The sequence below is a fragment of the Anabrus simplex genome, chromosome 2 (genome assembly GCF_040414725.1).
Source record: "Anabrus simplex isolate iqAnaSimp1 chromosome 2, ASM4041472v1, whole genome shotgun sequence".
Taxonomy (NCBI): Eukaryota; Metazoa; Arthropoda; class Insecta; order Orthoptera; family Tettigoniidae; genus Anabrus; species Anabrus simplex.
Genome location: NC_090266.1, coordinates 863,302,391 through 863,327,795, shown reverse-complemented (window position 1 = coordinate 863,327,795; position 25,405 = coordinate 863,302,391). Strand labels below are relative to the sequence as shown.

At 45.9% G+C, this 25,405-nt stretch overlaps 26 non-coding genes across 26 annotated transcripts; all 26 read left to right on the top strand.

Moving 5' to 3' along the window:
- The first annotated feature begins 197 nt into the window (after positions 1-197).
- On the top strand, positions 198-269 carry TRNAA-UGC (transfer RNA alanine (anticodon UGC)). Its single transcript has one exon. It is a non-coding gene; the product is annotated as a tRNA-Ala (tRNA).
- A 152-nt stretch (positions 270-421) lies between these two features.
- Positions 422-493, top strand: TRNAA-UGC (transfer RNA alanine (anticodon UGC)). Its single transcript has one exon. It is a non-coding gene; the product is annotated as a tRNA-Ala (tRNA).
- A 152-nt stretch (positions 494-645) lies between these two features.
- TRNAA-UGC (transfer RNA alanine (anticodon UGC)) lies at positions 646-717 on the top strand. Its single transcript has one exon. It is a non-coding gene; the product is annotated as a tRNA-Ala (tRNA).
- Positions 718-869: 152 nt separating this feature from the next.
- On the top strand, positions 870-941 carry TRNAA-UGC (transfer RNA alanine (anticodon UGC)). The gene has a single exon. It is a non-coding gene; the product is annotated as a tRNA-Ala (tRNA).
- A 152-nt stretch (positions 942-1,093) lies between these two features.
- TRNAA-UGC (transfer RNA alanine (anticodon CGC)) lies at positions 1,094-1,165 on the top strand. The gene has a single exon. It is a non-coding gene; the product is annotated as a tRNA-Ala (tRNA).
- A 152-nt stretch (positions 1,166-1,317) lies between these two features.
- On the top strand, positions 1,318-1,389 carry TRNAA-UGC (transfer RNA alanine (anticodon UGC)). The gene has a single exon. It is a non-coding gene; the product is annotated as a tRNA-Ala (tRNA).
- A 152-nt stretch (positions 1,390-1,541) lies between these two features.
- Positions 1,542-1,613, top strand: TRNAA-UGC (transfer RNA alanine (anticodon UGC)). The gene has a single exon. It is a non-coding gene; the product is annotated as a tRNA-Ala (tRNA).
- A 1,216-nt stretch (positions 1,614-2,829) lies between these two features.
- Positions 2,830-2,901, top strand: TRNAA-UGC (transfer RNA alanine (anticodon UGC)). Its single transcript has one exon. It is a non-coding gene; the product is annotated as a tRNA-Ala (tRNA).
- A 152-nt stretch (positions 2,902-3,053) lies between these two features.
- Positions 3,054-3,125, top strand: TRNAA-UGC (transfer RNA alanine (anticodon UGC)). Its single transcript has one exon. It is a non-coding gene; the product is annotated as a tRNA-Ala (tRNA).
- Positions 3,126-3,523: 398 nt separating this feature from the next.
- On the top strand, positions 3,524-3,595 carry TRNAA-UGC (transfer RNA alanine (anticodon UGC)). Its single transcript has one exon. It is a non-coding gene; the product is annotated as a tRNA-Ala (tRNA).
- A 152-nt stretch (positions 3,596-3,747) lies between these two features.
- Positions 3,748-3,819, top strand: TRNAA-UGC (transfer RNA alanine (anticodon UGC)). The gene has a single exon. It is a non-coding gene; the product is annotated as a tRNA-Ala (tRNA).
- A 1,263-nt stretch (positions 3,820-5,082) lies between these two features.
- TRNAA-UGC (transfer RNA alanine (anticodon UGC)) lies at positions 5,083-5,154 on the top strand. Its single transcript has one exon. It is a non-coding gene; the product is annotated as a tRNA-Ala (tRNA).
- Positions 5,155-5,307: 153 nt separating this feature from the next.
- Positions 5,308-5,379, top strand: TRNAA-UGC (transfer RNA alanine (anticodon UGC)). Its single transcript has one exon. It is a non-coding gene; the product is annotated as a tRNA-Ala (tRNA).
- A 152-nt stretch (positions 5,380-5,531) lies between these two features.
- On the top strand, positions 5,532-5,603 carry TRNAA-UGC (transfer RNA alanine (anticodon UGC)). The gene has a single exon. It is a non-coding gene; the product is annotated as a tRNA-Ala (tRNA).
- Positions 5,604-6,556: 953 nt separating this feature from the next.
- Positions 6,557-6,628, top strand: TRNAA-UGC (transfer RNA alanine (anticodon UGC)). The gene has a single exon. It is a non-coding gene; the product is annotated as a tRNA-Ala (tRNA).
- Positions 6,629-6,780: 152 nt separating this feature from the next.
- Positions 6,781-6,852, top strand: TRNAA-UGC (transfer RNA alanine (anticodon UGC)). The gene has a single exon. It is a non-coding gene; the product is annotated as a tRNA-Ala (tRNA).
- A 1,128-nt stretch (positions 6,853-7,980) lies between these two features.
- Positions 7,981-8,052, top strand: TRNAA-UGC (transfer RNA alanine (anticodon UGC)). The gene has a single exon. It is a non-coding gene; the product is annotated as a tRNA-Ala (tRNA).
- Positions 8,053-8,396: 344 nt separating this feature from the next.
- On the top strand, positions 8,397-8,468 carry TRNAA-UGC (transfer RNA alanine (anticodon UGC)). The gene has a single exon. It is a non-coding gene; the product is annotated as a tRNA-Ala (tRNA).
- Positions 8,469-11,143: 2,675 nt separating this feature from the next.
- TRNAA-UGC (transfer RNA alanine (anticodon UGC)) lies at positions 11,144-11,215 on the top strand. The gene has a single exon. It is a non-coding gene; the product is annotated as a tRNA-Ala (tRNA).
- Positions 11,216-11,367: 152 nt separating this feature from the next.
- Positions 11,368-11,439, top strand: TRNAA-UGC (transfer RNA alanine (anticodon UGC)). Its single transcript has one exon. It is a non-coding gene; the product is annotated as a tRNA-Ala (tRNA).
- A 2,180-nt stretch (positions 11,440-13,619) lies between these two features.
- On the top strand, positions 13,620-13,691 carry TRNAA-UGC (transfer RNA alanine (anticodon UGC)). Its single transcript has one exon. It is a non-coding gene; the product is annotated as a tRNA-Ala (tRNA).
- A 706-nt stretch (positions 13,692-14,397) lies between these two features.
- TRNAA-UGC (transfer RNA alanine (anticodon UGC)) lies at positions 14,398-14,469 on the top strand. The gene has a single exon. It is a non-coding gene; the product is annotated as a tRNA-Ala (tRNA).
- A 404-nt stretch (positions 14,470-14,873) lies between these two features.
- On the top strand, positions 14,874-14,945 carry TRNAA-UGC (transfer RNA alanine (anticodon UGC)). The gene has a single exon. It is a non-coding gene; the product is annotated as a tRNA-Ala (tRNA).
- Positions 14,946-21,391: 6,446 nt separating this feature from the next.
- On the top strand, positions 21,392-21,463 carry TRNAA-UGC (transfer RNA alanine (anticodon UGC)). Its single transcript has one exon. It is a non-coding gene; the product is annotated as a tRNA-Ala (tRNA).
- A 98-nt stretch (positions 21,464-21,561) lies between these two features.
- Positions 21,562-21,633, top strand: TRNAA-UGC (transfer RNA alanine (anticodon UGC)). Its single transcript has one exon. It is a non-coding gene; the product is annotated as a tRNA-Ala (tRNA).
- A 1,832-nt stretch (positions 21,634-23,465) lies between these two features.
- TRNAA-UGC (transfer RNA alanine (anticodon UGC)) lies at positions 23,466-23,537 on the top strand. The gene has a single exon. It is a non-coding gene; the product is annotated as a tRNA-Ala (tRNA).
- The last annotated feature ends 1,868 nt before the right edge of the window (positions 23,538-25,405 follow it).

Here is a 25,405-nt window from a genome sequence, read left to right as displayed (position 1 = left end):
CGCTTTGCATGCAAAAGGCCCCGGGTTCGATCCCCGGCATCTCCTAAAGGTTTGTCGATGCATGGTACATTTTACCACATCATTAGGCAAAACTCCTGTAGCACATAATAAGAAGGGTTGTAATGTCGCGAACTTATTGAAGTATATGTAAGGAAGTTCAGTTAAGAACGGTCGCAATCGATAACGGAGCAGTGTGTGGGGATGTAGCTCAGTGGTAGAGCGTTCGCTTTGCATGTGAAAGGCCCCGGGTTCGATCCCCGGAATCTCCAGAAGGTTTGACGATGCATGGTACATTTTACCACATAATTTCGCAAAACTCCTGTAGCACATAATAAGAAGGGTTGTAATGTCGCGACCTTATTGAAGTATATGTAAGGAAGTTCAGTTAAGAACGGTCGCAATCGATATCTGAGCAGTGTGTGGGGATGTAGCTCAGTGGTAGAGCATTCGCTTTGCATGTGAAAGGCCCCGGGTTCGGTCCCCGGCATCTCCAATAGATTTGACGTTGCACGGTACATTTTACCACATCATTACGAAAAACTCCCGTAGCACATAATAAGAAGGGTTGTAATGTCGCGACCTTATTGAAGTACATGTAAGGAAGTTCAGTTAAGAACGGATGCAGTCGATAACTCAGTAGTGTGAGGGGATGTAGCTCAGTGGTAGAGCGTTCGCTTTGCATGTGAAAGGCCCCGGGTTCGATCCCCGGCATCTCCAAAAGGATTGACGATGCATGGTACATTTTACCACATCATTACGCAAAACTCCTGTAGCACATAATAAGAAGGGTTGTAATGTCGCGACCTTATTGAAGTATATGTAAGGAAGTTCAGTTAAGAACGGTCGCAATCGATAACTGAGCAGTGTGTGGGGATGTAGCTCACTGGTAGAGCGTTCGCTTTGCATGTGAAAGGCCCCGGGTTCGATCCCCGGCATCTCCAATAGATTTGATGTTGCACGGTACATTTTACCACATCATTACGCAAAACTCCCGTAGCACATAATAAGAAGGGTTGTAATGTCGCGACCTTATTGAAGTACATGTAAGGAAGTTCAGTTAAGAACGGTTGCAATCGATAACTCAGTAGTGTGAGGGGATGTAGCTCAGTGGTAGAGCATTCGCTTTGCATGTGAAAGGCCACGGGTTCGATCCGCGGCATCTCCAAAAGGTGTGACGATGCAGGGTACATTTTACCACATCATTACGCAAAACTCCTGTAGCACATAATAAGAAGGGTTGTAATGTCGCGACCTTATTGAAGTATATGTAAGGAAGTTCAGTTAAGAACGGTCGCAATCGATAACTGAGCAGTGTGTGGGGATGTAGCTCAGTGGTAGAGCGTTCGCTTTGCATGTGAAATGCCCCGGGTTCGATCCCCGGCATCTCCAAAAGATTTGACGTTCCGCGGTACATTTTACCACATAATTACGCAAAACTCCCGTAGCACATAATAAGAAGGTTTGTAAAGTCGCGACCTTATTGAAGTACATGTAAGGAAGTTCAGTTAAGAACGGTTGCAATCGATAACTCAGTAGTGTGAGGGGATGTAGCTCAGTGGTAGAGCGTTCGCTTTGCATGTGAAAGGCCCCGGGTTCTATCACCGGCATCTCCCAAAGGTGTGACCATGCATGGTACATTTTACCACAACTCTACCCTAAACTCCGGTGGCACATAATAAGAAGTGTTGTAATGTCGCGACCTTATTGAAGTATATGTAAGGACGTTCAGTTAACCCTCCACTGCATGAATTATTTTTTGTTTCCGTTTGGTGAAGAAATTTAAAGCTTTAATGTTCAGTGTGGTAATGTGGTCTAGATATACCAGCAATTCTTAACTGGGCCTGCAGCGCTGTTTTTTTTTAACACGCGTATGTGATGTGGATTGCCATATTGGAATATATATACGGTTTTCCACGATTTTACGGTAAGATTTGAACATTCAAAGACCGAACATTACTGCCTACTGGCCTTGGGTACGTATTGCAGGGCGCAAGTATACTTGCACGACAGCAGGTCGGTAATGTCTTTGAGGTTGAGCCAGAGGCACTCCTGAAGCTTGTGGTAATATGAGGGGGAGGGCCCACGTAAAATAAACGGTGGTTGGTTCGCGTGGAAGCCGCCTCTGTGGTGTAGTGGTTAGCGTGATTAGCTGCCACCCCCGGAGGCCCGGGTTCGATTCCCGGCTCTGCCACGAAATTTGAAAAGTGGTATGAGGGCTGGAACGGGGTCCACTCAGCCTCGGGAGGTCAACTGAGTAGAGGTGGGTTCGATTCCCACCTCAGCCATCCTGGAAGTGGTTTTCCGTGGTTTCCCACTTCTCCTCCAGGCGAATGCCGGGATGGTACCTAATATAAGGCCACGGCCGCATCCTTCCCTCTTCCTTGCCTATCCCTTCCAATCTTCCCATCCCTCTACAAGGCCCCTGTTCAGCATAGCAGGTGAGGCCGCCTGGGCGAGGTTCTGGTCATTCTCCCCAGTTGTATCCCCGACCGAGAGTCTGAAGCTCCAGGACACTGCCCTTGAGGCGGTAGAGGTGGGATCCCTCGCTGTGTCCGAGGGAAAAGCCGACCCTGGAGGGTAAACTGATGATGATGATGATGATGGTTCGCGTGGATATTGACGGGGTGGAAGGAGTACCTTTGGCTGTAGGGCTGTTTTGTCTTACGTTATGTGTAAAAAAAACAAGACATCACTGGGATATGTGTTTAATTGACTGTACAGTTGAAGGTGTGCCGATAAACCAGAGATGAAAAATTTATTTGTTGCCTAATGGCAACAGTATGCAGTAGAGGATTAAGAACGGTTGCAATCGATTACATAGAAGTGTGTGGGGATGTAGGTCAGTGGTAGAGCGTTCCCTTTGCGTGTGAAAGGCCCCGGGTTCGATCCCCGGCATCTCCAAAAGATTTGATGTTGCACCGTACATTTTACCAAATAATTACGCTAAACTCCCGTAGCACATAATAAGAAGGGTTGTAATGTCGCGACCTTATTGAAGTACATGTAAGGAAGTTCAGTTAAGAACGGTTTCAATCGATAACTCATTAGTGTGAGGGGATGTAGCTCAGTGGTAGAGCGTTCGCTTTGCATGTGAAAGGCCCCGTGTTCGATCCCCGGCATCTCCAAAAGGTGCGACCTTGCATGGTACATTTTACCACAACTCTACCCTAAACTCCGGTGGCACATAATAAGAAGGGTTGTAATGTCGCGACCTTATTGAAGTATATGTAAGGACGTTCAGTTCACCCTCCACTGCATAAATTTCCACTTCAGCCATCCTGGAAGTGGTTTTCCGTGGTTTCCCACTTCTCCTCCAGGCGAATGCTGGGATGGTACCTAACTTAAAGCCACGGCCGCTTCCTTCCCTCTTCCTTGCCTATCCCTTCCAATCTTCCCATCTTTCCACAATTCCCCTGTTCAGCATAGCAGGTGAGGCCGCCTGGGCGAGGTACTGGTCATACTAATGGCAACAGTATGCAGTAGAGGATTAAGAACGGTTGCAATCGATTACATAGAAGTGTGTGGGGATGTAGGTCAGTGGTAGAGCGTTCCCTTTGCGTGTGAAAGGCCCCGGGTTCGATCCCCGGCATCTCCAAAAGATTTGATGTTGCACCGTACATTTTACCAAATAATTACGCTAAACTCCCGTAGCACATAATAAGAAGGGTTGTAATGTCGCGACCTTATTGAAGTACATGTAAGGAAGTTCAGTTAAGAACGGTTTCAATCGATAACTCATTAGTGTGAGGGGATGTAGCTCAGTGGTAGAGCATTCGCTTTGCATGTGAAAGGCACCGGGTTCGATCCCAGGCATCTCCAAAAGCTTTGACGATGCAAGGTACATTTTAACTTATCATTACGCAAAACTCCTGTGGCACATAATATGAAGGGTTGTAATCGATAAATGAACAGTATGACGTTGATTGTCCGCCTCTGTGGTGTAGTGGTTAGCGTGATTAGCTGCCACCCCCGGAGGTCCGGGTTCGATTCCCGGCTCTGCCACGAAATTTGAAAAGTGGTACGAGGGCTGGAACGGGGTCCACTCAGCCTCGGGAGGTCAACTGAGTAGAGGTGGGTTCGATTCCCACCTCAGCCATCCTGGAAGTGGTTTTCCGTGGTTTCCCACTTCTTCTCCAGGCGAATGCCGGGATGGTACCCAACTTAAGGCCACGGCCGCTTCCTTCCCTCTTCCTTGCCTATCCCTTCCAATCTTCCCTTCCCTCCACAAGGCCCCTGTTCAGCATAGCAGGTGAGGCCGCCTGGGCGAGGTACTGGTCATACTCCCCAGTTGTATCCCCCGACCAAGAGTCTGAAGCTCCAGGACACTGCCCTTGAGGCGGTAGAGGAGGGATCCCTCGCTAAGTCCGAGGGAAAAACCGAACCTGGAGGGTAAACAGATGATGATGATGTTGATTGCCATATTGGAACATATATATACGGTTTTACACGATTTTATGGTAAGCTTTTAACATTCAAAGGCCGAACATTACTGCCTACTGGCTAAGGGTACGTATTGCAGGGCGCAAGTATACTTGCAGGACCGTAGGTCGGTAATGTCCTTGAGGTTGAGCCAGAGGTACTCTTCTAGCCTGTATTAATATGACGGGGAGGGCCCAAGTAAAATAATCGGAGGTTGGTTCGCGTGGATGTTGACGGGGTGGAAGGTGTACCTTTGGCTGTAGGGCTGTTTTGTCTTATGTTATGTAAAAAAACAAGACGTCACTGGGATATGTGTTTAATTGACTGTACAGTTGAAGGTGTGCCGATAAACCACAGATGAAAATTTATTTGTTGCCTATTGGCAACAGTATGCAGTAGAAGATTAAGAACGGTTGCAAACGATTACATAGAAGTGTGTGGGGTTGTAGCTCAGTGGTAGAGCGTTCGCTCTGCATGCAAAAGGCTCCGGGTTCCATCCCAGGCATCTTAAAAAGCTTTGACGATGCCCGGTACATTTTAAAACATCATTACGCAAAACTCCTGTAGCACATAATAAGAAGGGTTGTAATGTCGCGACCTTATTGAAGTACATGTAAGGAAGTTCAGTTAAGAACGGTCGCAATCGATAACTGAGCAGTGTGTGGGGATGCAGCTCAGTGGTAGAGCGTTCGCTTTGCATGTGAAAGGCCCCGGGTTCGATCCCTGGCATCTCCAAAAGGTTTTGACGATGCATGGTACATTTTACCACATCATTACGCAAAACTCCTGTAGCACATAATAAGAAGGGTTGTAATGTCGCGACCTTATTGAAGTACATGTAAGGAAGTTCAGTTAAGAACGGTTACAATCGATAGCTGAGTAGTGTCTGGGGATGTAGCTCAGTGGTAGAGCGTTCGCTTTGCATGTGAAAGGCCCCGGGTTCGATCCCCGGCATCTCCAAAAGGTGTGACATTGCATGGTACATTTTACCACTTCATTACGCAAAACTCCTGTAGCACATAATAAGAAGCGTTGTAATGTCGCGACCTTATTGAAGTACATGTAAGGAAGTTCAGTTAAGAACGGTTACAATCGATAACTGAGCGGTGTCTGGGGATGTAGCTCAGTGGTAGAGCGTTCGCTTTGCATGTGAAAGGCCCCGGGTTCGATCCCCGGCATCTCCAAAAGGTGCGACATTGCATGGTGCATTTTACCACAACTATACCCTAAACTCCGGTGGCACATAATAAGAAGGGTTGTAATTTCGCGACCTTATTGAAGTATATGTTAGGACTTCAGTTAACCCTCCACTGCATGAATTATTTTTTGTTTCCGTTTGGTGAAGAAATTTCAAGCTTTAATGTTCAGTGTGGTAATGTGGTTTAGATATACCAGCAATTCTTAACTGGGCCTGCAGGGCTGTTTTTATTTTAACACTCGTATGTGATGTGGATTGCCATATTGGAATATATATACGGTTTTCCACGATTTTACGGTAAGCTTTGAACATTCAAAGACCGAACATTACTGCCTACTGGCCTTGGGTACGTATTGCAGGGCGCAAGTATACTTGGACGACTGCAGGTAGGTAATGTCTTTGAGGTTGAGCCAGAGGTACTCCTGAAGCCTGTGGTAATATGAGGGCGAGGGCCCACGTAAAATAAACTGTGGTTGGTTCGCGTGGATGTTGACGGCGTGGAAGGAGTACCTTTGGCTGTAGGGCTGTTTTGTCTTATGTTATGTGTAAAAAAAAAAAAAAAAAAAAAACTAGACATCACTGGGATATGTGTTTAATTGACTGTACAGTTGTAGGTGTGCCGATAAACCACAGATGAAAATTTATTTGTTGCCAAATGGCAACAGTATGCACTAGAGGATTGAGAACGGTTGTAATCGATTACATAGAAGTGTGTGGGGATGTAGCTGAGTAGTAGAGCGCTCGCTTTGCATACAAAAGGCCCCGGGTTCGATCCCCGGCATCTCCTAAAGGTTTGTCGATGCATGGTACATTTTACCACATCATAAGGCAAAACTCCTGTAGCACATAATAAGAAGTGTTGTAATGTCGCGACCCTATTGAAGTATATGTAAGGAAGTTCAGTTAAGAACGGTCGCAATCGAAAACTGAGCAGTGTGTGGGGATGTAGCTCAGTGGTAGAGCGTTCGCTTTGCATGTGAAAGGCCCCGGGTTCGAACCCCGCTATCTCCAAAAGATTTGACGTTGCACGGTACATTTTACCACATAATTACGCAAAACTCCTGTAGCACATAATAAGAAGGGTTGTAATGTCGCGACTTTATTGAAGTACATGTAAGGAAGTTCAGTTAAGAACGGTTGCAATCGATAACTCAGTAGTGTGAGGGGATGTAGCTCAGTGGTAGAGCGTTTGCTTTGCATGTGAAAGGGCCCGGGTTCGATCCCCGGCGTTTCCAAAAGGTGTGACCTTGCATGGTACATTTTACCACAACTCTACCCTAAACTCCGGTGGCACATAATAAGAAGGGTTGTAATGTCGCGACCTTATTGAAGTATATGTAAGGACGTTCAGTTAACCCTCCACTGCATAAATTTCCACTTCAGCCATCCTGGAAGTGGTTTTCCGTGGTTTCCCACTTCTCCTCCAGGCGAATGCTGGGATGGTACCTAACTTAAAGCCACGGCCGCTTCCTTCCCTCTTCCTTGCCTATCCCTTCCAATCTTCCCATCTTTCCACAATTCCCCTGTTCAGCATAGCAGGTGAGGCCGCCTGGGCGAGGTACTGGTCATATTCCCCAGTTGTATCCCCCGACCTAGAGTCTGAAGCTCCAGGACATTGCACTTGAGGCGGTAGAGGTGGGATCCGTCGCCAAGTCCGAGGGAAAAACCGAACCTGGAGGGTAAACACCTGATGATGTTGATGATGAATTATAGCCTCAGTGGTTTAGACTGTATAGTTGAAGGTGTGCCGTAAAACTACCTCCTATCTTCTTCTTCTTCTTCTTCTTCCTCTTCTTCTTCCGTTGGTGAAGAAATTTCAAGCTTTAATGTTCAGTGTGGTAATGTGGTTTAGATATCCCAGCAATTCTTAACTGGGCCTGCAGGGCTGTTTTGTTTTAACACTCGTATGTGATGTGGATTGCCATATTGGAATATATATACGGTTTTCCACGATTTTACGGTAAGCTTTGAACATTCAAAGACCGAACATTACTGCCTAATGGCCTTGGGTACGTATTTCTGGGCGCAAGTATACTTGCACGACCGCAGGTCGGTAATGTCTTTGAGGTTGAGCCAGAGGTAATCCTGAAGCCTGTGGTAATATGAGGGGGAGGGCCCACGTAAATAAACTGTGGTTGGTTCGCGTGGATGTTGACGGGGTGGAAGGAGTACCTTTGTCTGTAGGGCTGTTTTGTCTTATGTTATGTGTAAAAAAAAAAGACATCACTGGGATATGTGTTTAATTGACTGTACAGTTGAAGGTGTGCCGATAAACCAGAGATGAAAAATTTATTTGTTGCCTAATGGCAACAGTATGCAGTAGAGGATTAAGAACGGTTGCAATCGACAACTGAGAAGTGTGAGGGGATGTAGCTCAGTGGTAGGGCGTTCGCTTTGCATGCCAAAGGCCCCGGGTTCGATCCCCGGCATCTCCAAAAGGTTTCACGATGCATGGTACATTTTACCACATCATTACCCAAAACTCCTGTGGCACTTAATAAGAAGGGTTGTAATTTGGCGACCTTATTGAAGTACATGTACGGAAGTGTGTAACTTCCTCTAAACCCTCAGACTCTTAATGTTATTAAACCTCCCAGTACAATAGCTGCAATTCAACTATTATTAACTCTTCTCGAACCTTATATTCTAGGAGATCCTGATTAATATTATTTATCAAGGTGACTTGGAATTAGTAATATAATATGTAGCCGGCAAAAGTCATGCCTGCCGCCGCGGATATAGGTTAAGAACGGTTGGAATAGATAACAGAGCAGAGTGTGGGGATGTAGCTCAGTGGTAGAGCGTTCGCTTTGCATGTGAAAGCACCCGGGTTCCATCCCCGGCTTCTCCAAAAAGCGTGACACTGCATGGTACATTTTACCACAACTCTCACCTAAACTCCGGTAGCACATAATAAGAAGGGTTGTAATGTCGGGAGGCCGCCTCTGTGGTGTAGTGGTTAGCGTGATTAGCTGCCACCCCCGGAGGCCCGGGTTCGATTCCCGGCTCTGCCACGAAATTTGAAAAGTGGTACGAGGGCTGGAACGGGGTCCACTCAGCCTCGGGAGGTCAACTGAGTAGAGGTGGGTTCGATTCCCACCTCAGCCATCCTGGAAGTGGTTTTCCGTGGTTTCCCACTTCTCCTCCAGGCGAATGCCGGGATGGTACCTAACATAAGGCCACGGCCGCTTCCTTCCCTCTTCCCTGCCTATCCCTTCCAATCTTCCCATCCCTCCACAAGGCCCCTGTTCAGCACAGCAGGTGAGGCCGCCTGGGCGAGGTACTGGTCATACTCCCCAGTTGTATCCCCCGACCAAGAGTCTGAAGCTCCAGGACACTGCCCTTGAGGCGGTAGAGGTGGGATCCCTCGCTAAGTCCGAGGGAAAAACCGAACCTGGAGGGTAAACAGATGATGATGATGATGATGTAATGTCGGGACCTTATTGAAATATATGTAAGGAAGTTCAGTTAACCCTCCACTGCATGAATTATTTTTTGTTTCCGTTTGGTGAAGAAAATTTCAAGCTTTATTGTTCAGTGTGGTAATGTGGTTTAGATATACCAGCAATTCTTAACTGGACCTGCAGGGCTGTTTTGTTTTAACACTCGTATGTGATGTGGATTGCCATATTGGTTGAAGGTGTGCCGTAACACTACCTCTGGACGAACCCCCAGGGATCTCCAAGAGGCTTTTAACATTTAAGAGCTCTGGTTGGGGACACGACGACTGCTCTCCTCTGCTTCAACGCAACGCATATTTTTTTTTCGGCCGGGTGACTGCTCAACTTTACTTATCACCCTGCCGAGACAACAAAGCATATAGGCTGGCACCACGTAGGAGGTCGGCCTTCCCACAATGCTCTACACCTGCCTTGCCCGCAACGTTCCTCTCGTCTTCTCAGACCAAGATGTCCTCGCTGCTCTTCGTCCGGCGGGTGCCTATGGTGCCTGCCGGGTAGTCGACGACGAAGCTCAACCACTATCCGATGTACTTCTCTATTTATCCACTCCAGCCGACGTCTCTACCATCATCAAGAATGGCGCACGCATCCACAACCATCTCTATACAGTTGAACCTACTCCAGAGGATCTTTTGGCTGAGCTACCGGACACCGACGACCCTCCGCCTGGAACCATCGATCCGCCCGCTACGACCACACCACCTCCCTACTGCTCACCCCCGCCCCCTTTGTCCTTCCCTCCTGTTACCTCTGCCACTACTCTAACCACTGCTACCTCCACCATTACCACCTCAGTTCACACCTCCTCTTCCCTTCCTATCACTACTACTGTTACCACTCATCCTTCCCCTCTCATGACATTTCCTTTCCCCTTACCTCCCTCCACTGACCCCACACACCCCCAGCGCTCATCACTTCCGTCATCTGAAGAGGGATATTCCCATCAAGATACTCCTGGCAACTTGGCACATCCACCATTGGTCCCACCGCCTTCCACCAGCACTACCACCTTTAGCTGTGTCGTCTGCGGTGTGGAGCCCAGTCTTTCATCAGCATCTATCATCCAAACACTCCGCCAGACAGGGATACCAGTGCGCCGAGCCTTTCGGATCTATAACTCCGCTGGACCCACCTATCTCGTCCGCCTTCATCTGCCGACTGCTGAAGACGTTGAACGCCTCATCGCCACCGGGATCCACCTCAACGGCCGTCATCATCGCATAGAACCATCTCGCTCACCTCCACAACCTTCATCTCATCCCTCCACACCTCGAAGTAGTCCCCGGCCGGCCCCACCTCCCCAACCACCTCCTCCATCATTTCATCCTTATCTCTTCCCGCCCCCACCTCCTTACTTTCCCCCACCTCCCTCTTTTAATATCCTTCGCCTTCTTCTAACTTCGCTTGTTAGCTTCTCCTCCTTTTATAACACCCTTGCCCTTCATTTATTTTCCTCTCACCTTGTATAACCCCTCTCCTCTTTGTTCACAGCTCATTTTGACATAATCACAACTGTATTCTCACTTCAATAAAGAATAAATACTTAGGAATAGACGCAATTCCCCTCCCATCTCCTAACTTTCCACATCCTTTACCCACCTCCTTCTTCCATCACATCTCCCCAACCCGCCCGCATCTCTTGGCCAGAGAGAGGGCGACACCCTCTAGGTGGCCCGCCCCACCCCTTCAGGGTGGGGAATGAAAGCATTTAAGCAGCAGCAGCACTACCTCTGTCTATAACATTTATCCATTCACACAGATGAAAATTTATTTGTTGCCTAATGGCAACAGTATGCAGTAGAGGATTAAGAACGGTTGCAATCGATAACTTAGCAGTGTGTGGGGAAGTAGCTCAGTAGTAGAGCGTTCCCTTTGCATGCAAAAGGCCCCGGGTTCGATCCCTGGCATCTCCAAAAGGTTTGACGTTGCATGGTACAGTTCACAACATCATTAGGCAAAACTCCTGTAGCACATAATAAGAAGGGTTGTAATGTCGCGACCTTATTGAAGTATATGTAAGGAAGTTCAGTTAAGAACGGTTGCAATCGATAACTGGGCAGTGTGTGGGGATGTAGGTCGGTGGTAGAGCGTTCGCTTTGCATGTGAAAGGCCTCGGGTTCGATCCCCGGCATCTCCAAACGATTTGACGTTGCATGGTACATTTTACCACATCATTACGCAAGACTCCTGTAGCACATAATAAGAAGGGTTGTAATGTCGCGACCTTATTGAAGTATATGTAAGGAAGTTCAGTTAAGAACGGTTGCAATCGATTACTGAGCAGTGTGTGGGGATGTAGCTCAGTGGTAGAGCGTTCGCTTTGCATGTAAAAGGCCCCGGGTTCGATCCCCGGCATCTCCAAAAGATTAGACGTTGCCTGGTACATTTCACCACATCATTACGCAAAACTCCTGTGGCACATGATAAGAAGGGTTGTAATGTCGGGACCTTATTGAAGTATATGTAAGGAAGTTCAGTTAACCCTCCACTGCATGAATTATTTTTTGTTTCCGTTTGGTGAAGAAAATTTCACCGCCTCTGTGGTGTAGTGGTTAGCGTGATTAGCTGCCACCCCCGGAGGTCCGGGTTCGATTCCCGGCTCTGCCACGAAATTTGAAAAGTGGTACGAGGGCTGGAACGGGGTCCACTCAGCCTCGGGAGGTCAACTGAGTAGAGGTGGGTTCGATTCCCACCTCAGCCATCCTGGAAGTGGTTTTCCGTGGTTTCCCACTTCTCCTCCAGGCGAATGCCGGTATGGTACCTAGCTTAAGGCAACGGCCGCTTCCTTCTCTCTTCCTTGCCTGTCCCATCCAATCTTCCCATCCCTACACAAGGCCCCTGTTCAGCATAGCAGGTGAGGCCGCCTGGGCGAGGTACTGTTCATACTCCCCAGTTGTATCCCCCGACCAAGAGTCTGAAGCTCCAGGACACTGCCCTTGAGGCGGTAGAGGTGGGATCCCTCGCTAAGTCCGAGGGAAAAACCGAACCTGGAGGGTAAACAGATGATGATGATGATGATGATGAAGAAAATTTCAAGCTTTAATGTTCACTGTGGTAATGTGGTTTAGATATACCAGCAATTCTTAACTGGGCCTGTAGGGCTGTTTTGTTTTAACACTCGTATGTGATGTGGATTGCCATATTGGAATATATATACGGTTTTCCACGATTTTACTGTAAGCTTTTAACATTCAAAGACCGAACATTACTGCCTACTGACGATGGGTACGTATTGCAGGGCGCAAGTATACTTGCACGACCGTAGGTCGGTAATGTCTTTGAGGTTGAGCCAGAGGTACTCCTGAAGCCTGTGGTAATATGATGGGGAGAGCCCACGTAAAAAAAACGGGGGTTGGTTCGCGTGGATGTTGACGGGGTGGAAGGGGTACATTTGGCTGTAGGGCTGTATTGTCTTATGTTATGTAAAAAAAAAAAAGCAAGATATTCCTGGGATATGTGTTTAATTGACTGTACAGTTGAAGGTGTGCCGATAAACCACAGATGAAATTTTATTTGTTGCCTAATGGCAACAGTATGCAGTAGAGGATTAAGAATGGTTGCAATCGATAACGGAGCAGTGTGTGGGGATGTAGCTCAGTGGTATAGCGTACGCGTTGCATACAGAAGGCCTCGGGTTCGATCCCCGGCATCTCCAAAAGATTTGACGTTGCATGGTACATTTTACCACAACTCTACCCTAAACTCCTGTGGCAGATAATGAGACGGGTTGTAATCGATAAATGATCAGTATGTGGGGATGTAGTGGTGTAGTGGTTAGCGTGATTAGCTGCCGCCCCCGGAGGCCCGGGTTCGATTCCCGGCTCTGCCACTAAATTTGAAAAGTGGTACGAGGGCTGGAACGGGGTCCACTCAGCCTCGGGAGATCAACTGAGTAGAGGTGGGTTCGATTCCCACCTCTGCCATCCTGGAAGTGTTTTTCCGTGGTTTCCCACGTCACCTCCAGGCGAATGCCGGGATGGTACCTAACTTAAAGCCACGGCCGCTTCCTTCCCTCTTCCTTGCCTATCCCTTCCAATCTTCCCATCCCTCCACAAGGCCCCTGTTCAGCATAGCAGGTGAGGCCGCCAGGGCGAGGTACTGGTCATACTCCCCAGTTGTATCCCCCGACCAAGAGTCTGAAGCTCCAGGACACTGCCCTTGAGGCGTTAGAGGTGGGATCCCTCGCTGAGTCCGAGGGAAAAACCGAACCTGGAGGGTAAACAGATGATGATGATGATGATGATGATGTGGGGATGTAGCGCAGTGGTAGGGCGTTCGCTTTGCATGTGAAAGCGGCGGCTTCAATCCCCGGCATCGCCAAAAGTTTTCAATGATACAAAGTACATTTAACCCCTTCGTCATGCAGAACTCATGTTACAGATTCCCTATCACTGGGAAATGTGTTTAATTGACTGTACAGTTGAAGGTGTGCCGTAAAGCTACCTCTGTCTATAACATTTATCCATTTACACAGGTGATAAGTTATTTGTTGCCTAATGGCAGCAGTAAGAACGGTCGCAATCGATAACTGAGCAGTGTAAGGGGATGTAGCTCAGTGGTAGAGCGTTCGCTTTGCATGTGAAAGGCCCCGGGTTCGATCCCCGGCATCTCCAAAAGAATTGACGTTGCATGGTACATTTTATCACATCATTTCCCAAAACTCCTGTGGCACATACTAAGAAGGGTTGTAATGTCGCGACCTTATTGAAGTATATGTAAGGAAGTTCAGTTAACCCTCCACTGCATGAATTATTTTTTGTTTCCGTTTGGTGAAGAAAATTTCAAGCTTTAATGTTCAGTGTGGTAATGTGGTTTAGATATACAGCAATTCTTAACTGGGCCTGTAGGGCTGTTTTGTTTCAACACTCGTATGTGATGTGGATTGCCATATTGGAATATATATACGGTTTTCCACGATTTTACGGTAAGATTTTAACATTCAAAGACCGAACATTACTGCCTACTGGCCATGGGTACATATTGCAGGGCGCAGGAATACTTGCACGACCGTAGGTCGGTAATATCTTTGAGGTTGAGCCAGAGGTACTCCTGAAGCCTGTATTAAAATGATGGGGAGGGCCCACGTAAAATAAACGGTGGTTGGTTCGCGTGGATGTTGACGGGGTGGAAGGAGTACCCTTGTCTGTTTTGTCTTATGTTATGTAAAAAGAGACAAGACAAACCTGGGATATGTGTTTAATTGACTGTACAGTTGAAGGTGTGCCGATAAACCATAGATGAAAATTTATTTGTTGCCTAATGGCAACAGTATGCAGTAGAGGATTAAGAACGGTTGCAATCGATAACTAAGCAGTGTGTGGGGATTTAGCTCAGTGGTAGAGCGTTCGCATTGCGTATGAAAGGCCCCGGGTTCGATCCCCGGCATCTCCAAAGAATTGACGTTGCATGGTGCATTTTACCACAACTCTACCCTAAACTCCTGTGGCAGATAATAAGACGGGTTGTAATCGGCCAATGATTAGTATGTGAGGTTGTAGAGCAGTGGTAGTGCGTTCGCTTTGCAAGTAAAAGCGGCGGCTTCACTCCCCGGCATCGCCAAAATTTTTCAATGATACAAAGTATATTTAACCCCTTCGTCATGCAGAACTCATGTTGCAGATACCCTATCACTGGGAAATGTGTTTAATTGACTGTACAGTTGAAGGTGTGCCGTAAAACTACCTCTTTCTATAACATTTATCCGTTTACACAGGTGATAAGTTATTTGTTGCCTAATGGCAGCAGTATGCAGTAGAGCATTAAGAACGCTCGCAATCGATAACTGAGCAGTGTGAGGGGATGTAGCTCAGTGGTAGAGCGTTCGCTTTGCATGTGAAAGGCCCCGGGTTCGATCCCCGGCATCTCCGAAAGATTTGACGTTGGATGGTACATTTTATCACATCATTTCGCAAAACTCCTGTGGCACATAATAAGAAGGGTTGTAATGTCGCGACCTTATTGAAGTATATGTAAGGAAGTTCAGTTAACCCTCTACTGCATGAATTATTTTTTGTTTCCGTTTGGTGAAGAAAATTTCAAGCTTTAATGTTCAGTGTGGTAATGTGGTTTAGATATACCAGCAATTCTTAACTGGGCCTGTAGGGCTGTTTTGTTTTAACACTCGTATGTGATGTGGATTGCCATATTGGAATATATATACGGTTTTCCACGATTTTACGGTAAGCTTTTAACATTCAAAGACCGAACATTACTTTCTACTGGCCATGGGTACGTATTGCAATGCGCAAGTGTACTTGCACAACGCTAGGTCGGTAATGTCTTCGAGGTTGAGCCAGAGGTACTCCTAAAGCCTGTGGTAATATGACGGGGGGAGCCCACGTAATTAAACGGTGGTTGGTTCGCGTGGATGTTGACGGGGTGGAAGGAGTACCTTTGGCTCTAGGGCTTGTTTTGTCTTATGTTATGTAAAAAAAAAAAAAAAAAACAAGGCATCACTGGGATATGTGTTTAATTGACTGTACAGTTGAAGGTGTGCCGTTAAACCACCTCTGCCCGGGCGAGTTGGCCGTGCGCGTAGAGGCGCGCGGCTGTGAGCTTGCATCCGGGAGATAGTAGGTTCGAATCCCACTATCGGCAGCCCTGAAGATGGTTTTCCGTGGTTTCCCAGCTTCACACCAGGCAAATGCTGGGGCTGTACCTTAATTAAGGCCATGGCCGCTTCCTTCCAACTCCTAGGCCTCTCCTACCTCATCGTCGCCATAAGACCTATCTGTGTCGGTGCGACGTAAAGCCCCTAGAAAAAAAAAACACTTCTGTCTCTAAGATTTATCCATTTACACAGGTGAAAATTTATTTGTTGCCTAATTGCAACAGTATGCAGTAGAGGATAAAGAACAGTTGCAATCGATAACTCAGCAGTTGTGGGGATGTAGCGCAGTGGTAGAACGTTCGATGTGCATGTGATAGGCCCCGAGTTCGATCCCTGGCATCTCCAAAAGATTTCACGTTGCATGGCACATTTTACCACATCCTTACGCAAAACTCCTGTGGCACATAATAAGAAGGGTTGTAATCGATAAATGAACAGTATGTGGGGATGTAGCTCAGAGGTAGAGCGTTCGCTTTTCCTGTGAAAGGCCCCTGGTTCGGTACCCGGCATCTCCAGAAGATTTGACGTTGCATGGTACATTTTACCATATCTCTACCCAAAACGCCTGTGGCAGATAATAAACGGGTTGTAATCGATAAGTGATCAGTTTGTGGGGATGTAGCGCAGTGGCAGGGCGTTCGCTTTGCTGTGAAAGCGGCGGCTTCAATCCCCGGCATCGCCAAAAGGTTTCAATGATACAAAGTACATTTAACCCCTTCGTCATTCAGAACTCATTTTGCAGATTCCCTATCTGTTTTTACCTTGACTTTCTTTATATTATTGCAAAGAATACCTTGGTATATTGGTCCAATCCCTAGCATCTCTTTATTATGGTCTGATGCCATCGTAAAGAGTGCTGATTGATTGATTGATTGATTGCGAAAGGCCCCGGGTTCGATCCCCGGCATCTCCAAGAGGTTTGACGTTGCATGGTACATTTTAACACATCCTTACGCAAAACTCCTGTGGCACGTAATATGAAGGGTTGTGATCGACGAATGAGCAGTATGTGGGGATGTAGCTTAGAGGTAGTGCGTTCGCTTTGCATGTGAAAGGCGCCGGGTTCGATACCGGGCATCTCCAAAAGATTTGACGTTGCATGGTACATTTTACCTCATCTCTACCCAAAACTCCTCTGGCAGATAATAAGACGGGTTGTAAGCGATAAGTGATCAGTATGTGGGGATGTAGCGCAGTGGTAGGGCGTTCGGTTTGCATGTGAAAGCGGCGGCTTCCATCCCCGGCATCGCCGAAAGTTTTCAATGATACAAAGTACATTTAACCCCTTCGTCATGCAGAATTCATGTTGCAGATTCCCTTTCTGTCTTTACCTAGACTTTCTTTATATAATTGCAAAGAATACCTTGGTACATTGGTCCAATCCCTAACATCTTTTTATTATGGTCTGATGCCATTGTAAAGAGTGCTGATTGATTGATTATTTGATTGATTGATTGATTGATTGATTGATTGATTGATTGATTGATTGATTGATTGATTGATTGATTGATTGATTGATTGATTGATTGATTGATTGATTGATTGATTGATTGTGAAGTGCCCCGTGTTCGATCCCCGGCATCTCTAAAAGATTTAACGTTGCATGGTACATTTTACCACATCCTTACGCAAAACACCTGTGGCACATAATAAGAAGGGTTGTAATCGATAAATGAACAGTATGTGGGGATGTAGCTCAGAGGTAGAGCGTTCGCTTTGCCTGTGAAAGGCCCCTTTCGGTATCCGGCATCTCCAGAAGATTTGACGTTGCATGGTACATTTTACCATATCTCTACCCAAAACGCCTGTGGCAGATAATAAACGGGTTGTAATCGATAAGTGATCAGTATATGGGGATGTAGCGCAGTGGTAGGGCGTTCGCTTTGCATGTGATAGCGGCGACTTCAGTCCCCGGCATCGCCAAATGGTTTCAATGATACAAAGTACATTTAACCCCTTCGTCATTCAGAAGTCATGTTGCAGATTCCCTATCTGTTTTTACCTAGACTTTCTTTATATAATTGCAAAGAATACCTTGGTACATTGGTCCAATCCCTAACATCTTTTTATTATGGTCTGATGCCATCGTAAAGAGTGCTGATTGATTGATTGATTGCTTGTTACAAATGCAATTTGGCTGCCGCATAGGTTGAATGGAAACAATGAAGGACAACTTATTGGACAATGTTCATCAAGATTTAATACCCACTTAACGACATAACGTTTGACCTTATGCAGTCAACAACTCAAAATGTCGCGACCTTATTGCAGTATATGTAAGGAAGTTCAGTTAATCCTCTACTGCATGAATTATTTTTTGTTTTCGTTTGGTGAAGAAAATTCATCATCATTATCTTCATCATCATCTGTTTACCCTCCAGGTTCGGCTTTTCCCTCGGACTCAGCGAGGGATCCCACCTCTACCGCCTCAAGGGCAGTGTCCTGGAGCTTCAGACTCTTCGTCGGGGATACAACTGGGGAGAATGACCAGTACCTCGCCCAGGCGGCCTCACCTGCAATGCTGAAAAGGGGCCTTGTGGAGGGATGGGAAGATTGGAAGGGATAGGCAAGGAAGAGGGAAGGAAGCGGCCGTGGCCTTAAGTTAGGTACCATCCCGGCATTCGCCTGGAGGAGAAGTGGGAACCACGGAAAACCACTTCAAGGATGGCTGAGGTGGGAATCGAACTCATCTCTACTCAGTTGACTTCCCGAGGCTGAGTGGACCCCGTTCCAGCCATCGTACCACTTTTCAAATTTCGTGGCATAGCCGGGAATCGAACCCGGGCCTCAGGGGGCGCAGCTAATCACGCTAACCTCTACACAACACAGGCGACTTGGTGAAGAAAATTTCAAGCTTTAATGTTCAGTGTGGTAATGTGGTTTAGATATACCAGCAATTCTTAACTGGGCCTGTAGGGCTGTTTTGTTTTAACACTCGTATGTGATGTGGATTGCCATATTGGAATATATATACGGTTTTCCACGATTTTACGGTAAGCTTTTAACATTCAAAGACCGAACATTACTGCCTACTGGCCATGGGTACATATTGCAGGGTGCAAGTATACTTGCACGACCGTAGGTCGGTAATGTCCTTGAGGTACTCCTGAAGCCTGTGGTAATATGATGGGGAGGGCCCACGTAAAATAAACGGTGGGGTTCCGTCCCACGAGTTCCATTCCCGTGAGTTCCGAAAACAAAATGCTTAGGAAAAACGTCCCATGAGTTCCTACCTCGTATTCACACCTGAGTAAATAAGCTAATCTGTCCCACTAGTTCCGAATGTGTCTGGAAAACCCAGCTCTCAGTTCCGAGGTTTGACCGGCTAATATTAGTACGACGCGACCTTGAAGAGTTAATGGCCTTACCACCAGGTACCGAAGGGATATATTCAAGTCATTTGTCTTAGTGTCTTTGAGTGGAGCGGATAAACATGGAGCTCATAACTAGCATTAAAGGAAACCAAATTTTTATATTTAATGGTTATCGTTTTTATAAGAAAGCGCGACAATAAATCAAGTGAAGTGTGGATTTGTGCTGCAAAACCATGTGCCGGAAAAGTGATTTTTAAAAATCGGGAATTGATTAAAGAAGTGGACCATGATTGTGCTCATGGTGTGGCCAGCGTTGAAGTGTTCAAAACGACTTCCATGGCCAAGAAAGAGCTCGCGAGGAGAATGACACTTCAGTCTCATAGGTAAGGATGATTCGTACACTTTTCTTATTGCTTCTCTTTATTTTTTACAAGCTTTTTTAAAAACCAAATACTGAAAATGAACATAGGGTTGTTGGACTTTTGAGCCACATTAAATATAAGGTTAAAACGTGAATGATTAAATAATATAACATTTATCTTCATCTAATATGCTTAGGAATAATGTAATCATGTTTATTGATCTAATATGATTCATGTGATATGCCTCATTATTTAACAATTATTGTAATTTAACAATATTGTAATCATTAATTACCTAATTACAAACGGTAAATTCAACCATTCTAACTTCATGTGTTTTTTTTTTCTTCAGATATACGACGAAGAATTCGCACACTTGCATCAGACAGGATACGAGTTAGTGACTCGAATGCGTCAGTTTCAAAGTTTAAAGAGTTCATTGTACAGGCAGCGGAGTAAAGCACAAGGAGTGCAGAAAGAACCAATGCATCGAGATGAAGTAAATTTAGCTGAAGAAACTCTACGTGTACAAGTGTACACCATTCATGTAGACTTGGGAAGCAACACAGAGGAGATAAATGTAACACCTGCTGTTTTCGCACTGCTTCCAAACAAGAACAAAGCCACTTATGTTCGCCTCTTCAAAGAATCCTTGATGTAATACCTGAATGGTCACCTGAAATAGTAAACATAGATTTTGAGGTTGGAACTATCAAAGCGGTAGAAGAAGTTCTTTTCCACTTAAGCGAAAGTATTTGGAGAAAAGTGCAAGAAATTGGCTTTCAGGCATGTATAAAACAAGCCGTGAAATCAGAAACACCATCAGGCAGTGTACCGCACTTGCATTCCTCAAACCAGAAAAAGTAGAAGACGGTAGGCTGCACATTTATAGCACGGCCTCGGACAATGAAAACTTAATCGAGTTTTTTGATTACTTTGTCGACAATGGCTTGAAAACGTGCATATTCGCTTGAAGTGTGGAATTGCCAAGGGAAGAGGCATAGGACGATTAACTCTGTAGATGGTTGGAACCATAAGCTGAATCTGAAATGCGGAAAACCACATACCCGTGTAAGAGACTTGGTGTTTGACGGAGCCTCAAAATTCAGACGAAAAAATTATGCGGGCAGAGTTGAATTTGCAAGCCACAAAACGGAAAAGAAAATATGTTGCAATGGATTACAAAGAGCAACTCAACAGTTTGAAGAGACCGTTGATTTAACAGCATTTTTAAGATATGTTTCTTTTGCTGTACATATCGATTAGAGTAGGCCTACCTATAAAAAGAAGAATAATTCAGTTAAAATATCAAAATTGACGAAGCAACGTGCTCATTACTAAGTGACTTGTAAATAAGATAAAAATTCAGTTAAAATATCAATTTGACGAAGATACGTGGTGATTACTAAGTACTTGTAAATAAGATTTTTAAAAAAAAGCAGTTCAAAGACGAAGCGACATGCTGATAATATTTTAAGAACTTTGGGTAAATATAACTCAAAATTGATTATTTTGATGACGGCACATGCTGATACAGATACTGCACGCACTTCTGGCTGACGCTAACAATGGACTTTATTTGTTTCAGTAATAAACAAATTAATAAAATTTTGCTGTAGGAAACTAAGCAGAAACTCGCTCAGGTAGTGTTCGGAACTGACGGGACTCGCTCAGGTAGTGTAAGTGGCAGATAGCTAATTTGCGAAAGGATTCGGAACTGGCGGGACTTGGAAATCATGGGAATCGGAACTCATGGGAGGACACGAACGGTGGTTAGTTCGCGTGGATGTTGACGGGGTGGAAGGAGTACCTTTGGCTGTAGCGCTGTTTTGTCATATGTTATGTGTAACAAAAAAAAAACAAGGCATCACTGGGATATGTGTTTAATTGACTGTACAGTTGAAGGTGTGCCGTAAAACTACCTCTGTCTATAACATTTACACAGGTGAAATGTTATTTGTTGCCTAATGGCAACAGTATGCAGTAGAGGCTTAAGAACGGTTGCAATCGACACCTGAGCAGTGTGTGGGGATGTAGCTCACTGGTAGAGCGTTCGCATTGCACGTGAAAGGCCCCGGGTTCGATCCCCGGCATCTCCAAAAGAATTGACGTTGCATGGTACAATTTACCACATCCTTACGCAAAACTCCTGTGGCAGATAATAAGAAGGGTTGTAATCGAGTAATGGACAGTATGTGGGGATGTAGCTAAGTGGTAGAGCGTTCGCATTGCATGTGAAAGGCCCCGGGTTCGATCCCCGGCGTCTCCAAAAGATTTGACGTAGAATGGTACATTTTACCACATCTTTACCCAAAATTCCTGCGGCAGATAATAAGACGGGTTGTAATCGATAGCGCATCAGTATGTGGGGATGTAGCGCAGTGGTAGAGCGTTCGCTTTGCATGTGAATGCGGCGGCTTCAATGCCCGGCATCGCCAAAAGTTTTCAATGATACAAAGTACATTTAACCCCTTCGTCATGCAGAACTCATGTTGCAGATTCCCTATCTGTTTTTACCTAGGCTTTCTTTATATAATTGCAAAGAATACCTTCGTACATTGGTCCAGTTCCTAACATCTTTTTATTAACGTCTGATGCCATCGTAGAGAGTGCAGATTGATTGATTGACTGATTGATTGATAGTTTACAAAAGAAATATGGCCGCTGCATCGGTTGAATGTAAACAATGAAGGACAACTTAGTGGACAATGTTCACGGATTGCGATGTTACAACGGGAACATATACTGAAGACCAATCCACATCATCATCATCATCATCATGTGTTTACCCTCTAGGTTCGGTTTTTCCCTCGGACTTAGCGAGGGATCCCACCTCTACCGCCTCAAGGGCAGTGAACTTGAGCTTCAGACACTTGGTCGGGGATACAACTGGGGAGTATGACCAGTACCTCGCCCAGGCGGCCTCACGTGCTATGCTGAACAGGGGCCTTCTGGAGGGATGGGAAGATTGAAAGGGATAGGCAAGGAAGAGTGAAGGAAGCGGCCGTGGCCTTAAGTTAGGTACCATCCCGGCATTCGCATGGAGGAGAAGTGGGAAACCACGGAAAACAACTTCCAGGATGGCTGAGGTGGGTATCGAACACACCTCTACTCAGTTGACCTCCCGAGGCTGAGTGGACCCATTTCCAGCCCTCGTACCACGTTTCAAATTTCGTGGCAGAGCCGGGAATCGAACCCTGGCCTCCGGGGGTGGCAGCTAATCACGCTAACCACTACACCATAAATACACATAAATAATAAAATAATTTAAGCCAGAGGTTGAGCCAGAGGTACTCCTGAAGTCTGTGGTAATATGATGGGGAGGGCCCACGTAAAATAAACGGTGGTTGGTTCGCGTGGATTTTGACGGGGTGGAAGGAGAACCTTTGGCTGTAGGGCTGTTTTGTATTATGTTATGTAAAAAAACAAGGCGAGCCGCCTCTGTGGTGTAGTGGTTAGCGTGATTAGCTGCCACCCCCGGAGGTCCGGGTTCGATTCCCGGCTCTGCCACGAAATTTGAAAAGTGGTACGAGGGCTGGAACGGGGTCCACTCAGCCTCGGGAGGTCAACTGAGTAGAGGTGGGTTCGATTCCCACCTCAGCCATCCTGGAAGTGGTTTTCCGTGGTTTCCCACTTCTCCTCCAGGCGAATGCCGGGATGGTACCTAACTTAAGGCCACGGCCGCTTCCTTCCCTCTTCCTTGCCTATCCCTTCCAATCTTACCATCCTTCCACAAGGCCCCTGTTCAGCTTAGCAGGTGAGGCCGCCTGGGCGAGGTACTGGTCATACTCCCCAGTTGTATCCCCCGACCAAGAGTCTGAAGCTCCAGGACACTGCCCTTGAGGCGGTAGAGGTGGGATCCCTCGCTAAGTCCGAGGGAAAAACCGAACCTGGAGGGTAAACAGATGATGATGATGATGAAAAAAACAAGGCATCACTGGGATATGTGTTTAATTGACTGTACAGTTGAAGGTGTGCCGTAAAACTACCTCTGTCTATAACATTTATCCATTTACACAGGTAAAAAGTTATTTGCTGCCTAATGGCAACAGTATGCAGTAGAGGATTAAGAACGGTTGCAATCAATAAAGAGCAGTGTGTGGGGATGTAGCTCACTGGTAGAGCGTTCGCTTTGCATGTGAGAGGCCCCGGGTTCGATCACCGGCATCTCCAAATGATTTGACGTTGCATGGTACATTTTACCACATCTTTACCCAAAACTCATGTGGCAGATAATAAGACGGGTTATAATCGATAAGTGTTTAATATGTGGGGATGTAGCGCAGTGGTAGAGCGTTCGCTTTGCATGTGGAAGGCGGCGGCTTCATCCCCGGCATCGCCAAAGGCTTTGCATGATACAAAGTACATTTAACACCTTCTTCATACATAACTCATGTTGCAGATTCCCTGTCTGTTTTTACCTACACTTTCTTTGTATAATTGCAAAGAATACCTTGGTACATAGGTCCAATCCCTAACATCTTTTTATTAAGGTCTGATGCCATCGTAGAGAGTGCAGATTGATTGATTGATTGATAGTTACAAAAGCAATATGGCCGCCGCTTCGGTTGAATGTAAACAATGAAGGACCACTTAGTGGACAATGTTCACTGATTGCGATGTTACAACGGGAACGAATCCTAATAAATAATAAAATAATTTAAGCCTCAGTGGTTTAGACTGTACAGTTGAAGGTGTGTCGTAAAACTATCTTCTTCCTCTACTTCCGTTTGGTGAAGAAAATTTCAAGCATTAATGTTCACTGTGGTAATGTGGTTTAGATATACCAGCAATTCTTAACTGGGCCTGTAGGGCTGTTTTGTTTTAACACTCGTATGTTATGTGGATTGCCATATTGGTATATATATACGGTTTTCCACGATTTTACGGTAAGCTTTTAACATTCAATGACCGATCATTACTGCCTACTGGCCATGGGTACGTATTGGAGGGCGCAAGTGTACTTACACGACCGTAGGTCGGTAATGTCTTTGAGGTACTCCTGAAGACTGTGGTAATATGATGGTGAGGGCCCACGTAAAATAAGCGGTGGTTGGTTCGCGTGGATGTTGACGGGGTGGAAGGAGTACCTTTGGCTGTAGGGCTGTTTTGTCTTATGTTATGTAAAAAAAAAGGCATCACGGGGATATGTGTTTAATTGACTGTACAGTTGAAGGTGTGCCGTAAAACTACCTCTGTCTATAACCTTTATCCATTTACACAGGTGAAAAGTTATTGGTTGCCTAATGGCAACAGTATGTAGTAGAGGATTAAGAAAGGTTGCAATCGATAACTGAGCAGTGTGGTGGGATGTAACTCGGTGGTAGAGCGTTTGCCTTGCATGTGAAAGGCCCCGGTTCGATCCCCGGCGTCTCCACAAGATTTGACGTTGCGTGGTACATTTTACCACATCTTTACCCTAAACTCCTCTGGCAGATAATAAGACGGGTTGTAATCGATAAATGATCAGTATGTGGGGATGTAGCTCAGTGGTAGAGCGTTCCCTTTTGCATGTGAAAGGCGGCGGCTTCTATCCCCGGCATCTCTAAACGTTTTGAATGTTACAAAGTACATTTAACCCCTTCTTCATGCAGAACTCATGTTGCAGATTCCCTATCTGTTTTTACCTAGACTTTCTTTATATAATTGGAAAGAATACCTTGGTACATTGGTCCAATCCCTATCACCTCTTATTAAGGTCTTATGACATCGTAGAGAGTGCAGATTGATTGATTGATTGATTGATTGATTGATTGATTGATTGTTACAAAAGTAATATGGCTGCCGCATCGGTTGAATGTGAAGAATGAAGGACAACTTAGTGGACAATGTTCACGGTTTGCGATGTTACAACGGGAACAGTCCGCCTCTGTGGTGTAGTGGTTAGCGTGATTAGCTGCCACTCCCGGAGGTCCGGGTTCGATTCCCGGCTCTGCCACGAAATTTGAAAAGTGGTACGAGGGCTGGAACCGGTTCCACTCTGCCTCGGGAGGTCAACTGAGTAGCGGTGGGTTCGATTCCCACCTCAGCCATCCTGGAAG